Source organism: Mus caroli, chromosome 6 (assembly GCF_900094665.2).
Source record: "Mus caroli chromosome 6, CAROLI_EIJ_v1.1, whole genome shotgun sequence".
NCBI lineage: Eukaryota > Metazoa > Chordata > Mammalia > Rodentia > Muridae > Mus > Mus caroli.
In genome coordinates, this window is record NC_034575.1 from 74,784,025 (window position 1) to 74,791,558 (window position 7,534).

At 37.5% G+C, this 7,534-nt stretch overlaps 1 protein-coding gene across 3 annotated transcripts in view; it reads left to right on the forward strand.

The window, feature by feature from the left end:
- Positions 1–6,593: 6,593 nt before the first annotated feature.
- Positions 6,594–7,534, forward strand: part of LOC110296910 (regenerating islet-derived protein 3-beta) — a 122,028-nt gene continuing 121,087 nt past the window's right edge. The window contains exon 1 of one of the 3 annotated variants that reach the window (XM_029478852.1): positions 6,594–6,675. The gene's annotated coding sequence lies outside the window, so the exon portion shown is untranslated. The remainder of the gene's footprint in view (positions 6,676–7,534) is intronic. The other 2 variants (XM_029478853.1, XM_029478854.1) reach the window with 2 other exon arrangements.

The following is a 7,534-nucleotide window of genomic DNA, read 5'->3' on the forward strand; positions in this document are numbered from 1 at the left end:
TATAGAATGAAATAAGCCAATCTAAAAACAATGAACCATAGCTGGACAGTGGAGAGATGGCATAGTAAATGGTTTTACAGAGGATCTAAGTTAGAGTCCAAGCATCCTCATCAGGAAGCTCCCAACCATCTGTCACTCCAGCTTCAGGGAATCTGACACAGTCTCCTGTCCTCTGAAGGCATTATACTCCTGTGCATATAGCACTCCCTCTACACACACACACACACACACACACACACACACACAGAGAGAGAGAGAGAGAGAGAAAGAGAGAGAGAGACCCATATAATTGAAAATAAAATAAAAATACCATAGCTTTGTCTTATTGTCATCTTAAAAAATATTTCTTTTCAGTAATTGTCATGGTCCTCAACCATAAGACCCCTGTACTCAGTAATGAATCAGGAGGCAGAGTTGCTGGCCTTGGACTTCTGCTCCTTTATTAAATTCATTGGCATCTATAATGTTATACCATATTATGTCCTGCAGCACACTGGGTGACAGATGTAAGCTGACTTTATATGATATAATTAGAAGCTATAAAAACACCAACCAGGAAGTCATTAAACTTCATCACAAGTCACTTAATACATCTCAGACACAGAAAGCAGAAGGAAAATAATTTGAGAATATATCTCACGATGTATAATGTTTCCAAGAAAATTAAAGTATTGTGAACTTGACCATAAAGTAGCACTGCCAAAGAAAGAAAGAAAGAAAGAAAGAAAGAAAGAAAGAAAGAAAGAAAGAAAAAAGAAAGAAAGAAAAAAGAAAGAAAGAAAAAAGAAAGAAAGAAAAAAAGAAAGAAAGAAAGAAAGAAAGAAAGAAAGAAAGAAAGAAAGAAAGAAAGAAAGAGAAAAATATAATATAATAAGAATAAAAGGAGGAAGGACAATGTTCAATAATAAAGAAAGACTGAAACCAATTGGAACCAATGATAGATCAGAAGAAGCAGAAAGGACTGAAGGAAAACAAGTAAGTAGGTACCTGACACATTAGGAGATTAAAACAAGACATCTCCACATTACAAGGATGTGTGGAGCAGCAATGAGAAGCAGAGTTAGGAGGGAGTTATGGTTAAAAGCAGAGAGTAAAAGGACTTACTGTTTTAGGTTTTAGAGGTTATAGCCTGTGTCTCAACAAGCCAGGCTTTTCATCCAGGTTAAGCTAATTAAAAGAGTTAAATTAATGTTCAAAAGGGGCAAAGGGAAACTTATTCAGTGTGGCAACATTGGGAAGAAGGAAAAGGACAGCCAATGAGCCCACGCTAGTCAATATTTGAGGTCCTAATGTAAGGGTAGGGTTTAAATAGAAAACAAGAAATATGCATGACTAAGCACTTGGGCAAGGTGTGGTCTAGTGACCTCCATCATTTCAGGTCTAAGTCTCTACTTCAAGGTCATGTGATAAGTCAAATGTCTTTCTCCAAACACCTCCTTCAGAAGCCCACAAGGTTTCACCCATTTCCTACAACATCAGGAGATTTCTAGAGAAAACTCTAATACCTAAATGTCCATTATTTCTAGAGTTTTGTTGTAGAATTGGTATGCCTCCACACACTTAGAGATCAATGAAGAAAAATGAGTGGTTTTGGAAAATACACAAAAGCAAATGGTCTCACCTAGAAAATTTTACTGGTTTGCATATCCCTTAGACTTACCCATTCCACATACACTGTCGTTCCTAAATGTCCTTTATATCACAACCCCAGGTTACACTCTGAACAAGTTAAACAGATAGGAGATTGTAAATCTGGCCAGTAGCACATACAGAACAATTGCACACTAAAGATTCTGCCAGTGTTAAGTATAGGACTGTTGTTCTTTTTCAAGTAGTTGTTTAGCAGGGTAAACTTCTCCAACCTGTCAAAATTATGTTTTTCCTAAGAAAAGCACAGAGGACTTAATGGAAGGGCAGGACTTAGTGATGCATGCAACCTTGCTGAGGGGGGTTTGGGGGTTGGCTTGAATCCTAGGGTCCTGTTTTTTGACCCAAGTTTGGGTGTAATAGCTGCTTTTTGTAAGTCAGGGTTTTCTCCTTTTGTTATGGGAATGGAACCTAATTGGAGGTTGATCTATGTAAACAAACAGTAGCAGAAACTTTCCCAGCAACTGTAAACTTTAATCATGGCACAAAACATTTGTTCTAAGGTTTCTTATTTATTTATTTATTTATTTATTTATTTATTTATTTATTTTTAAGAAGTCATTAGATATGCACTCACTGATAAGTGGATATTAGCTCAGAAACATAGAACACCCAAGATACAATTTGCAAAACACAAGAAAATCAAGAAGAGGGAAGACCAATGGGTGGATACTTCATTCCTCCTTAGAATAGGGAACAAAACAGCCATGGAAGGAGTCACAGAGACAAAGTTTGGAGCTAAGACGATAGGATGGACTATCCAGAGACTGGCCCACCAAGGGATCCATCCCATAATCAGCCACCAAACCCAGACACTATTGCATATGTTCTAAGGTTTCTAACAAGTCTGGTTAGTGTATTGTTTATCTTCCAGTCATAATGGAGGCAGCATCCCTTTAGCTAAATTTGACTTTGTGTAACTCAATATTTCCAAAACAAGTTTATTAGTAAATCACTTATACCATCAATGGTATTGCTACAAGTATCTTTTGCATCAGTTACATTGTCACAGGGGAGAGCATCATCATCTCTTTAGAATTTTTCATTCCTGTAAGACAGGTTGTTTGTGATATCTTAATACATTGTGGAGAATGAGAAAGTCCTGATCATTTAGATACAGGTGATTAGGCAAGCATGAATGACTTGATGAACTTTAAAAACTTAAGAAGTAGAATTTTCGTACCTTAGGGGTGTAGGTGCAAGGAATTTGTGTTGATGCCCGACTGGGAGGAGGTAGAACATATTCTGTCAATCATATACTAAAAATTTGCCACCCACAATCTAGTTCTTTTCTCAGCAAAAGAATTTGATATGGTATATCACCACTGGAGCAAATGGGAATAAGAGTCAACATGTGGGGCTTTGAGAGTACCCTATGGTCTTATGGGAAAATATGCATTTTTATACAGTTTGGGATTGTTTAGATGCTGTATAAAAATGGTGTTGTCATTGAATGGGGATAGGCAAATGAGAATAGACTAAGGAGAAATTGACAGTTGATGGTGTCTTGGGGAGGCAGAGTCTGCTTTTTTTTAAATTTTTTAAGGGTGTAACTCCCAGTAGAAATAGCACACCCCAGTGTATAATTCTCCACTCATAAGTAAGTATATGGTCAACACAAACTGGATTAAATGGATTATTAAAAAAATAAAATAGAGTTAAACATGGGGTGGAACTGGGAGAAATTAGGGGGGGTGAGTTGGAATGAATATGAATAAAATACATTGTAAGATGATCAAACAACTAATAAAATGTTACTTAAGAAATTTAATTTCTAAAGTTAAAAAGAAATGGAATCATATTAATAAATAGGTTTTATCACAGCAACAACAATAACATTTAAAAAACAAACAAACACCCCAAAACTCCCTAAGTACTAAGGTGCTAACAAATCATGAAGAGACAAGGAAGGAGAGGAATCTTCCCTCATGTGAACCTCTCCAGTCCTCCCAGAATCTGTTCTCTATGATTCTACCTCCATAGCATTCTCAAAAGGGCAAAATAATGGGTAAGGACACACTGGGTTACTATGGGTGCAAGATATGGAGATGAAGAGGATGAGACAAGAGGGCAGCAGGAATTAAGGGCAATGAGGCGATTCTGCCAGATACTGTCTTGTTGGATCTAGGTCAGAATACATTTTTCAAAATCCACAGAATGTTCATCACAGTACGACTATCGTAATTTAAAGCAAGAGCTTTGGTTATTACAATGTTTAAATCCTACTTATCAATTGTAACAAATATATGGGCCCAAAATATGAACAGATGGAAATGTGTGCATCAAAGATAGAAAAGAAGTGCATGTGGACTGTCTGAACCCTTTCCTCAATTTTTGTCAGCCTAAAACTTTTCAGAATAAATATCCATTAAAACAAACATTTTCCACTACATGGGTTTGAATTTGAGAATTAGCAACACAGAGCAGCCCTGGGTTAGTGCAGCATGACCTTGTTTTCTGAGAGCACCTGGTATGCATGGATTTGAAATTCGAAAAGCTCAGACTATCTGGACTTTTGCCGAAAACAAATTTCAGTGGATTATTTGCAATCTTTCTAAACTTCTTCCAGCACTGGAGTTTGTAAAGCCTCAGTTTGGCTGACTTTCTGCTATTGAGTCAGAAACTTGCATTAAATTCTTACTGATGTATTCAAATGTCCTCAGAACTCCATTCTGTCTCTTCCCTGACAGTTCCTGCCTTCTGCCAGAGGATCGTGATCCCCGGGATGATGCAGAGACCATCTATCTAGTTTAGGGTTGCTCATTTCGCCCATCACTGCTTTGGCAGTGGACTCTAAAATGGAAAAACCTCTTCAAATACAGAGCAGAGAATTAATCTATAAAAATTCAATTAACCTGGACGATGCATGTTGAATCCTCACGGAACTTAATCAGAGTTTTCTTCCCTTATTAACTGCTTCATCTATTTTGTATTTTGTAGCCTTGACAATGGCACTAAACAATCAGAATAACCCTAAAAGCTAACCAAACTAAGAGGGTAAATCTAAGCATTGGATTTCCCCATCACTTTTACAAACATCCAGATAAACAACACCAGTGAATTTCAAAGGCTGTGTCCTGAGTGCTGGTGTGATCTTCCTGGTGACAAAATCTGCACAGCAGATTTCTTCCCTGCCTCTTTCCTGGTGTTCTGAATTGTCTGAGATAGAGCCCAGATGAGTGAGAGAGGGACATACAGACCCATAGTATAGATGTGGTCACATAGTCTGTATTTTGAGAACTTGTTTCAACTTTCTGAAATAAATAAATAAATAAATAAATAAATAAATAAATAAATAAATAGATTGTTATGCAGAAAGAAAAAAACTGCTGTTTCTTAAAGTTGGGGAATGTGCTTAACATTACAGAAGTACAACACTTCTAGGTAATAACAAAATCCAGGGTGTTAGTGGACTTGGGTTGTTGCTGTAACTGTGTATGTTTGTTTTCAACTTCCATTCTGAATGCAGTTAGCACAAGGAACATAGGTTATTTGTTTATCTTATGACAACACCCTCAGTGCCTAATATACTACCTGACACTGTTACCTGTGCACAGGATAAATGGCACCTGAAAAGCAAAACAGAATAGGTACAAGAAGAGAAAACAACAGCCATAAGAAATAGCTATAAGAAAAAAACGTGTAGCATACATTCAAGGGCAGCTTACTCAGCAGGAAGTTTTAATGAATAAGCATAAACACTTTTCTGATAGAATGTGTGTGTTAACATAAACTCTTTGAAGAATTTACAAAGCTACTAAGTTATTAAAACTTTATAAACTCTTTACAAATTAAAAGAGATTAGTGGACAGGTGCATATATTGAGAAATGCAGCCAAATGAGCTTCCTACATTCCACAGTCTAACATGATGGTGGCTCGTTATCTTATGTGCAGAAATGACCTTCCTGTGTCTTGAGTCCACTCTGATTTTAAGGAGTTTGGTGATAAGCCAATAAGCCTTCTATGCCTTTCCGCTAGTGTTGACAACTAACCACTTTAATTATTTATTATATTTTTATCTATGTGCATGTTTGGGTGGAGGAATGTATCTTGATGCATATGTGGAAGTCAAAGTTTTTACAAACTTGTAAAAATCAGTTCTCTTCTCGTACTAGGTAGTTTCAAAGCATCAAACTTAATTTGGTAAGGCTTCACAAAAACCTACTGAGCAATCTTTCCAGACTACATCCTTGTGTTTTAGAAGCCTTAGTGTGGATTATTATAAGTGTGCTAGGGCACAGAAGATAGGGAGAAGTGGAGGGATGAAAAGAGGGGAGGAGGAAGGGAGAGAGACATGGAAGAGGAGGAGGAGGAGGGGAGAGAGAGAGAGAGAGAGAGAGAGAGAGAGAGAGAGAGAGAGAGAGAGAGAGAGAAACATGAGGCAAATGAGACTAGCAGTCATTTCTGTTATGAAACAATTTTGTTAGGGAAAACAAGACTCAGGTCTCATAAAACATTTGGCAAAGATTGTTGAAAAAAAGTCATTTATCTAATGATGTGTTTCAGGAAGCTCCTGCTAGGTGGAAAATTTCCTCCAGGAGATGCTACCAATAGGTAACACACTGGCTGTGTAGAACCATTTCCCACAGTTGTTTTCAAAGTACAGAAATTGTGATTTTATTCCGTTCTCCAGCTACTTTCCACATCTGCTCTTGCCAGGAAAAGAGAATTTTAAGATTTTATGTCTTCTTGAGCCATATGTGTAAGGATAGAAAAAAAAAGACACAGTTGCCTGGATCGGGGTAGGGACTGTGAAGAGGCTGGACGAAGTGGGCCTGGTTTGGAACAATAACACCAGAAAGCCAGCCAGGTATAGAACAAGTACCTTCCCTGTTGATTGCAAGGGGGATTGGCAGTCTTTGTTGGTGGCCTTGTACTTCTGGCCTACAGTTTGCATTTCATTTGAATCTTATTAACATGAGGAATCCAGCACACCAACCACATTCTCTCAATTCCTGTCCTTACTCTTAAAAGTCTGCATGTTGAATAAGTCACTTCGTATGAGAGGATAGTTTCTTCTGAGCAAGGTAAGTGCCAAGGTTATCTGCAAAAGTAACAGCCTGGAGAAGGAAAAAGAAAATGGTCTTGAGCAAAAGAACAGAGGAATGCCAAAGAATGTTTCCTGAAGTAAATTTAGAATACTTCCAACGTGACACATAGTGAATTATGTGAATGGCTTTTCACTAATTTTTCTTATTAAGATTAAGATGAGCTTATACGTGTGTGTGTGTGTGTGTGTGTGTGTGTGTTTGTGTGTAACCAGTTGTTGTTCCCTGTTGCCTGAACACAATAATGAATAAATAAGAGATATGTCCAAAAACAAAGAATAGTTGAAGAAATTAGCATCATTACAAAAACCAGAATGCACTGTACCAACTAAGGGGCCCACTGTTACATTTAGCAAAATGGACAATTGTGTTCTTGACATGTTGCATAGAAAATGGAGACTGCAAAGCAACATGAAAAGAGTAAGTGAATTTTCATGCAAAATGCAAGCTGAGTTTAATCCTTCTAGCAATCTGCAAAATTGGTGTTGTCAGTTACTTTTCAATCCAAGTTCCCTAATTGATATTCTGCTCTTGGCTGAGCACCATGGAGAAAAAGGATTATGTAGGGATTGAGTGGTCTGGGGAAGAGACCACTAGTTTAGAATATTTGCCATCTTTCGGGAGCTGTGCTAAATATTTGCTGTGGGCTGAATTGTGCTCCTCTGGCCCAGTTCACTATTAAACCGAAATGCTCACTTCTCTGTCAGTGACTAGTAGCAAATTCCTACAAAGTTAAAGGACTAAAAGAAAAGGGACTTGATACTATAGAATTAATGCCTTTTAGGAATTTCAAATAAATAGTTTATTCTCCCTCTCCCTCTCCCTCTCCCTCTCCCTC